This window comes from Camelus ferus, chromosome 5, assembly GCF_009834535.1.
Source record: "Camelus ferus isolate YT-003-E chromosome 5, BCGSAC_Cfer_1.0, whole genome shotgun sequence".
Classification (NCBI taxonomy): Eukaryota; Metazoa; Chordata; class Mammalia; order Artiodactyla; family Camelidae; genus Camelus; species Camelus ferus.
In genome coordinates, this window is record NC_045700.1 from 9,981,411 (window position 1) to 9,990,487 (window position 9,077).

The 9,077-nt window shown below is 45.7% G+C and overlaps 1 long non-coding RNA gene across 1 annotated transcript; it reads right to left on the reverse strand.

The window, feature by feature from the left end:
- Window positions 1-282: 282 nt before the first annotated feature.
- LOC116663859 lies at window positions 283-2,631 on the reverse strand. Its single transcript, XR_004320224.1, has 3 exons — window positions 2,437-2,631; window positions 1,608-1,615; window positions 283-294 (listed from the first exon to the last, which is right to left on the reverse strand). It is a non-coding gene; the product is annotated as an uncharacterized LOC116663859 (long non-coding RNA).
- Window positions 2,632-9,077: the final 6,446 nt, after the last annotated feature.

The window sequence follows — 9,077 nt, forward strand, 5'->3', positions numbered from 1 at the left end:
TTCATTGTCACATTCTTTTTCGCTGTGAGCTACCACAAGATCTTGTATATATTTCCCTGTGCTATACAGTATAATCTTGTTTATCTATTCTGTATATGCCTGTCAGTATCTACAAATTTCGAACTCCCAGACTGTCCATTCCCACCCCTCTACACCCTGGCAACCACAAGTTTGTATTCTATGTCCATGAGTCCATTTCTGTTTTGTATTTATGTTCATTTGTCTTTTTCTTTTCTTTCTTTTTTTTTTGATTCCACATATGAGCGATCTCATATGGTATTTTTCTTTCTCTTTCTGGCTTACTTCACTTAGAATGACATTCCATATGACCCAGTAATCTCACTCCTGGGCATATATCCAGAAGGAACCCTACTTCAAAAAGACACCTGCACCCCAATGTTCATAGCAGACTATTTGCAATAGCCAAGACATGGAAACAGCCTAAATGTCCATTGACAGATGACTGGATAAAGAAGATGTGGTACATTTATACAATGGAATACTATTCAGCCATAAAAATGACAACATAACACCATTTGCAGCAACATGTAGTGTCCTTTTAAATGTGTTATTGGATTCAATTTGCTAAACTTTTGTTAAGAATTTTTGCATCTATGTTCATAAAAGATATCGGTCTGCAGTTTTCTTTTTTAGTTGTTAAGTCTTTGTCTAGTTTTAATAACAGGGAAGTGCTGGTTTTGTAGAATAAGTTGGGGAGTATTCCGTCTTCCATTTATTGCAAAACATTGCATAAAATGGGTATTATGCTTCCTTAAAGGTTATTTAAAATTTTTCAGAGACAACATCTGGGCCTGGAGTTTTCTTTGTGGGAAGATATTCATGTGCAAATGCTATTTCTTTTATAGACATATGACTACTCAGGTTACCTATCTCCTTTAAAAAATGTGTTTTTTTGCTTAAGTCTAGTCAGTTTACAATGTTGTATCCATTTCTGGTGCACAGCATATAATATTTCAGTCATACACGTACATACATATATTCCTTTTCATATTCTTTTTCATTATAGGTTACTACAAGATATTGAATATAGTTCTCTGTGCTGTACAGTAGAAATCTGTTGTTTATCTATTCCATATATAGTAGTCAGTATCTACAAACCTCAATCTTCCAATTTATCCCTCCCTATCCCCTTTCCTCCCCACTCCCCACCCCTGCCCCTGGTAACCATAGTTCGTTTTCTATGTCTGTGGGTCTGTTTCTGTTTTGTAAATAAGTTCATTTGTGTATCTATTTCTTCTTGAATGAGCTTCAGTAGCTTGTGTCTTTCAAAGAATTGGTCCATTTCTTCTAAATTGTCATAACATTCCCTTATTGTTAAGGTCTATTGATTCTGTTGTGATGTCACCTCCCTAATTCTTGGTATTAATAATTTGTGACTTGTCTTTTTCTCCTTGATTTTACTCATTAGAGATTTATCAGTGTTATTTGGTCTTCTCAAAGCATCATCTTCTGGTTACTTTTGTTTTCTATATTATTTTTTAGTTTTCTTTTTAATTGATTTCTGTTCTTTTGCTTATTTTGGATTCAGTTACTTTCTCCTTTTCCTCTTTTTTGGAAGGTGTAATCTGGAGTCATTGATTTGAGACCTCCTTTTCTAATATAAGCATTAAGTGCTGTAAGTTTTCCTCTGTTTACTAATTTAGCTGCAGCCAGCAAGTTTTGAGATTTTGTGCTTTTTTTTTTCATTCAATTCAAAACACTTTTTAATTTCCCTTTTGATTTCTTTTTTCACCAGTAAGTCATATAGAAGTGGGTTCTTTCCTTCTTAAATACTTGGGAAGTTTGCCAGACATCTTTCTGTCATTGATTTCTAGCTGAATTCCATTATAGTCACACAATATACTTCGTATGATTTGACTCTCTTAAAATTCATTAAGACTTGTCTAATGGTCAGGATCCTGGTAAATTTTCAGTGTGTACTAGAAAATAATATGTATTCTAGCATTACTGGGTGAAGGGTTTTATGAATGTCAGTTAGGTCGTACATGGTGTTGTTCAAGGTGTCTATATCCATCCAGATTTTCTGTAGACTTGCTCATTATTGAGAGAGGAGTTGTTTTGTGTTGGTGTCAGCCCTTTGATAGTGATGCTGTCAGCCAGGAATGCCTGAGGACCCTCACCTGGGCCCGTCCTATTTGTGGTGAGCCCCCACAGACATTACCCCACCACCACCAGGGCCAGTGCGGTGGCTGGACAGGCCTTGTGGTTCTTACTATGCCTGCAAGGTGCACCTCAGCAACCACTAGCAGGGAACTTCGCAAAAACAAGGTTTACTGCTCACAGGTCTTGGAGGGTACGTGGCACCCAGGGCCACCAGAGATGCAGGGAAAGAGGGAGAGAAAGAGAGAGAACAGGACCTGGGGTTCTGCCTTTACTGGGGTTAAGAGTGTGGTGCCTAAGGTTTCATGGGTTCACTATTGGTGAATTTAAACGTGAGAGCAGGAACTAAAGTGTGAGAAGGGAAAAGCAGTGTCACTCAGGAGTCAGTTATCTACATCACCCAGGGCTTTCTTAAAGGGGAACGTCATGGGTGGGGCGGCCTGGTTCTTTATCTGGTGTAGCTGGCAATGTGTCTTTGAAATGGATGCTTTGGCAGTGAAAAGCTTAATGTCAGGCACTTACATTATGATTAAAAAAAGCAAGCTGTCAGGCACTTATACTACACGAGGTAGTGAAATCCCTGACTTTAACTGAGATTTATATACTTCTCCTCGCACCCCTGTTAATTTTGGCTCCCAGTGTTCTGAAGCTCTGTGGCTTAGTTCATAGCTGTTTAAGATCATTATGTCTTCTTGGTGAATTTACTCTTTATCATAATGCGTGTTCGGTCCTCCCTCCTGGTAGTTTCCTTGTTCTGACTTCAGTGGTTTTTGTTTTATTGAGGTGAAATCCACATAGTATAAAATTAACCATTTTTTAAAGGTACAGTTCACTGGAATTTAGTACCTTTGCAATGTTATGCAATCATCAAATCTATTTAGTTCCACCATTTTCATCATCCCCAAAGGAGATCTTATATCCATTAGCACATCCCCCCAACTTCCAGCTCCTGGCAACACTAATCTGCTTTCTGTCCTATGGACTTACCTGCACTGGATCTTTCATATGAATGGAATCATACAACATATGACTTTTTGTGTCTGGTTTCTTTCACACAGCATGATGTTTTCAAGGCTTATTGTTGCTGCAACACGTACTTTATTCCTTTCAGTGGGTGAATACTATTCCATTGTACAGATACACCGTGTTTTGTTTATCCATCCATCCTCTGATGAACAACTGGGCTGTTTCTACCTTTTGGCTATTTTGACTGTTACTACTATGAAGCCAAGTTTATTTTTGGTGCCTCCCCATCTCTGATTGTTTTTCCTTTCTGGCCCTCAGGATCCTCAGCTGCTTCAAAGACTGTCCTCCACCACCCTGATCATGTCTGCTCTCCCTTCACAAGGCACCAGGCTTCCGAGTGGTCTGATCCCCTAAACACACACACACACACACACACACACACACACACACACACACACACAGGGAAAGGCTTAGTCCTCCAGGGGAGTGGCTCTCCTGTGGCACATGAAGCCCATACGCCCCAGGAAATAACAGATGAACGAGGATGCTTGTTAAGTCAAGTAAATCTCTAACTTTTGATTGCCTTTTAAGCAATATGACAACAGACTGAAAATTATACACATTTCTGGTAGCAGCTATTTTGCTCCCTTTGGGGCTCAAATTTATAAACTCTGTTTTTCAAAGCCTTTTCTATTCTTCCATTTCCAAACCTTGCTTTAGGCTCCCCCAAATCTGCACCAAGTGGCAGTGGAATCCTTGTACAATTTGGTGTCAATGACCTTGATCTTCCTAAGGTGCCCAGGTTTACCCACCATTGTTTATCCACTGTCAGTGAAAATTTCAACAAAGTAAAGGGAAAATGTATTTCAATATTATCTAAACAGCTTTAACCTCCCATATGTCCAGGTTCCCTGAACGAAACTTTGAAACCTCTAGGTTGAAGTCAGAGACTGAATTATCCTCTTAATATCTTCCTAGCATGTCTCTTAGGCTCCTATGGGCTGGGCCCCCCAGCAAAAGTGCAGTAAGTGAACGCTGGTTGGCATCTTTGTGATGCAAGTTTGCAAGTTTTAGGGACAAGCACGTGAATGAAGGCTCTGGTCTTTGGGAAGTTAATGTCAAGAGCTCAGGACCCTAAGCCAAAGACACTACAAGCAAAGAAAACTATAGACAAATATCCCTTATGAATAGTGATACAAAAATTTTCAACAAAATACCAACAAACTGAATTCAGCAGCATATTGAAAGGATTATACACTATGACCAAGTGGGATTGATTCCTGGATGTGAGATTCAACATACAAAAATCAATTAATGTAATATACCACATTAACAAAATGAAAGAAGATGAAAACACATGTTCGTCTCCATTGATGCAGAAAAAGCATCTGATGAAACTCAATGCCCTTGCCTAAAAACACTCCACAAAGTAGGAATAGAAGGAAACTGACTCGACAGGATAAAGGCCATGGATGTAAAACCTGTAGCTAACAGCATCCTCAGAGGGGAGAGACTGAAAGCTTTCTGCCTCAGTTCAGGTTGCAATAACAAATGATCATAAACCAGGTGGCTTCAACAACAAATATTTGTTTCTTACAGTTCTGGAGGCTGTGAGGCTGGGATCAGCATTCCAGCCCGGTCGGGTGCTGGGTGAGGGCCCTCTTCCTGGCTTTGTCCTCACATGGCCTTTCCTTGGTGATTGGTGCAGGTATCTTCTTTGTATCAGGTCATTTTTCCCATCACGGAGGCCCCACTCTCATGATTTCGTCTAAACCTAATCACATCCCAAGGGCCCCACCTCCAAACACCACCACATTGAGGATGAGGGGTCCAGCATATGAATTTTGAGGAGTGACACAAACATTCAGTCCATAGAACTTTTCCTCTAAGATCAGGAAAAAACAAGGATAATATTGGAAGTTCTAGCCGAAGAAATTAGCCACGAAAAAGAAATAAAAGTCATCTAAATTCGAACGGAAGAAGCAAAATTATTTCTGGATGTTTACATGCAAAAGAATGAAGTTGTACACTTACACCAAGCATAAAAATTAAAATGGATCAAAGACATAAACGTAAGAGCTAGAAAGTGTGAAACTCTTAGGAGAAAATATAGGGGGAAATCTTCATGATATTGGATTTGACAATGATTTATTGCATATGACACTGAAAGCACAGGCAACACTAGAAAAAACTAGATAAACTGGACTTCATCAAAATTAAAAACTTTTGTACATCATTGGATATTTTCAGTGTGAAAAGGCATTCCACAGAAGGAGAAAAATATTTGTAAATCATATATCCAATGAGGGATTAAAATCAAGAATATATAAAGAACTCCTAAAATTCAACAACAACAAAAAAACAAACAATTCAATTTAAAAGTGGACAAAGGATTTGACTAGACATTTCTCCAAAGAACATATAACAAGTGCCCGATAAGCACATGAAAATGTACTCAATAGCACTAATCAATAGGGAAATAAAAAGTAAAACTATAATCAGATACCACTTTACACCCATTAGGATGGCTATTATATAAAAAAGAAAAAACTAACAAAAACAAAAAAGTGACTGTTGGCGAGGATGTGGAGAAATTAGAACACTTGTGCACTGCTGATGGAAACATAAAATGATGCGGCTGCCACGGAAAACATTTTGGGGGTCCCTCCAAAAATAACTACACCAGGACTCCACAATTCCACTTGCGGGTTTATACCCCAAGGATCTGAAAGCATTGACTTGATCAGATATTCACACACCCACGTTCACAGCAGCATTAGTCACAATAGCTAAAAGGTGTAGGGGGAGCAGGGATTTGCCACCCCATAATATGTCTCTGGGGCATATTAATTATTTGATTATTTCTAAGAAACAGCAGACATGGGGAAAACACTGAAAATCAAGTAAGAGTTGCCCTTTTATAAGAAACATTGACATTTATAAGGGAACTCTCCATTTGTGAAGGTGTCTCCCTCACTGTACCAGGAAGACAGGACTGACCAAATCTTTAGAAATTCCTATCAATGGAGAAGGTAAGGACTTAAACAAACAACCTTGCCCTTGTTTCCTGGGTTTCCCTAGCAACCTCTCATAACTGACGCTTCCCAACGTCAACATCCACTTTTGCCTTTAGCTGAGGATGGTATTTAAGGTGAGGACTTTGGCCATTTTGGCGAGTGACCCGGTTTTTCTGGGTCTCTCTCATGTCTACCTGCTATTAAGCACTTGTTGGATTTTCTCCTGTTAATGTTTGATGTCAGTTTAATTCTTAGATCAGCCAGAACCTAGAAGGGGAGAGGAAAAGTTCCTCCTCCCTGACAGGTGAAGCAACCTAAGGGTCTCTCGACAGAGGAGTGGGTAAACAAAATGTGGTTTGTGCTAACAATGGGATGAATAATATTCCCCAAAAGGAAGGAAATTCTGACCCATCCAATAGCATGGATGGACCTTGAGGTCATTATGCTGAGTGAAATAAGCCAGTCAGAAAAAGACAAACATTGTGTGATTCTACTGATATGAGGTCCCTTGAGTAGTCAAATTCATAGTGACAGAAAGCTGGGGAGGGGAAAATGGGGAGCCTGCACCTGGACAGGGGGTGCCTGGGGCTGGAGGGCGCTGGTCCAGGCAGGGGAGCTGACCCAGAACCACTCACACAACCGTGGGTCCCCTGCCTCGCTCAGGAGAGCAGTGGTGACTTGACAAGTCAGTCCTCTGGAGGGAGCAAGGCCAAAGGGCAGGGGTGGGGGCAGATGGCTTCTCTGTGGCTCTCAGAGAGACTAGGAAAGGCCCCCTGAAGAGTATACAGAATGTAGGGCTCTGCTGCCTCCCACCCTTGCCCAATGGCTGAAACTGAATCAGAGTTGGGGGGCCTGCCCTGAGGCCTCGACCCCTTTGTGCCCCTGGAGTCCTTCCCAAGGCCCACCCACTGCTCAGTCCAGGGCTCCTGGATGCAGCCAGAGACTTGTGTGTCCCCCAGAGGCCCCCCTCAACCCCACAGCCCTAGACTGGGCTCATCCACTGGCCTCCAGGCCCGCAGACCTGGCCCTGGAGGAGGCTGCTGGCTCAGGGACCTGGGTCAGGCCACGCTGTGCTTTTGGCCTCGGCTTGGGCCTGACGCCCCAGGTGTGAAGGTAGGGTCTTCGTTCTGGACAGCTGAGGGTCAGCTCACTACAGTGGTTTTCCTTAGGACAGTGTCACCTCGTGGCAAACCACCTCACCACCAGCTGGGCCTGCCTTACATTCCTGAAGGGAGCTCTCCTCTTCCTGCAGCCACCTCTTCCTGCCCCAGGGACAGCCACCTTTGCAGCCAGGCCCCGCTCGGGCTGTGGTGAAACTCTCTCGTGCAAGAACATCCGTGGGCACATCCCAGTCCTCAGAGAAAGAGCAATTTGTCCCAAACCACACCCCAGGGGTGTCCCCTGGGGCAGGGGCGGTGGCAGCCCTGACCCTCAGTGGGAGATGAGGCCGCGGGGAGCCTCAGGCAGCTTTTCTCCAGACCTAGTCCCAGCTAGCCTCCGGCCTGGCCTGCTCTGGACACTTCTCACCTATGGGCTGGGCCAGTCTCAGCTCTTCCCCCGGAAGGTGACCACAGAGCTGTTTCTGCATCACTGCCAGCCAGGCCCCCTCCCCGCCCCGGCCCTCTCCGCCAGCTCAGGTTAGAGGATGCCCGACTTAGGGCACCCAGGCCTGCCTGCACAACCCTGCAGGCCCCCTCTGTGCACCTGCAAATACAGAGCCGAAGCCTGGGGCAGCGGCCGGCCCGCAAGTTCCCCTTTGGGTCTGTGGCCAGAGGGGAGGAAAGAAACCTTGTCTCGCAGTCTTCCCTAGTTCCCACCATCAGTGAGGACCAGACAGAGGGCGGCTCGGTGTCCCACTCTGCACCCCTGGGTGTCTGAGGTGGAGAGGCAAACAGCCTTTCAAGCCCCCCTGCTCCTGTGTCCCAGTCACAGAGAGGGACACAACCACTGGAATAACCCAGCAGCCACCCGAGGGAGACCCTCCCTGCGGTTTCTGCACAGTGGTCCCCAAACCTGACTTTCCACTCACCGCAGGGAATGACCCCGAGCCTCCTCTGCACCCCCAGGCACAGGACATCCTGGATTTGGGGCTCAGGTTCTGATGCCTGGGAACCTCTGTTTGCTGTGCATTCTGCGGTGTGATGTCCGCTGGGTCACTGTTCCGAGGTTTGAGTGAATGAGTGGCGGGGAGATTTGGCGTTACTGGTGGGGACATATGAAGTCCTTGCACAGAATAGCCTGGCACCTGGGAGATGCTCAGTCACTCCTTATTGCTCGCCCACCCCAGGACTGGCTGCACATGGGGACGGAAAAGCACAGCTCCACCCGCCTGCCTTTCGGGTCAAACAGAAGGGGCTTCACCCTCAACAGGGTGGGAACCCAGGAACCCCGCAGGAACACCATGTGTGTCTGAGACAGCAGACCATTCAGGTGTCAGGGGCTCCTCAGCTTCTCTAGGGACGTGGCTTTACCCCCTACCCCAGAATCCTGGGGGCGGATGTGCCCTGCCGAATGGAGACACCCGGAGGCCCCGGGTTCCCTCCGCCACCCGACTCCAGCTCGGGGCAGGCAGGGCAAGGTCACACCTGGCTTCCTTTGCTCCAGGACAAGCCCTTTTCTCAGTTCCCACGTGTCCCCCCTGGGCCTGTGCTAACTGTCGTCTCCAGGGCAAGGAAGGGAGCACAGGACGCGAGGCGGACAGTGGCACAGGGGTGGCTGGCCGCCAGGGACGGTCTCACGTGACGTCGGCGCGCGGGGACTGGTCACTTGTCGGGACCTCTTCAGGACAAGGCGGGGGCTCCAGTAGCTGCTGGGCGGGGGTGGAGGGCGCGGGGCTGCCCCTCCGGTGCTTACAGCGCTCGGGTCCCTCCTGCCGGCCGGTTGTGCCCTAAACAGAAGCCCGAGGTCTGTCTCTGGTGAGCGCAGAGAGGCACTCCGGGAGCCCAGCCCGCAGGCGACCGCACACCTGAGTGG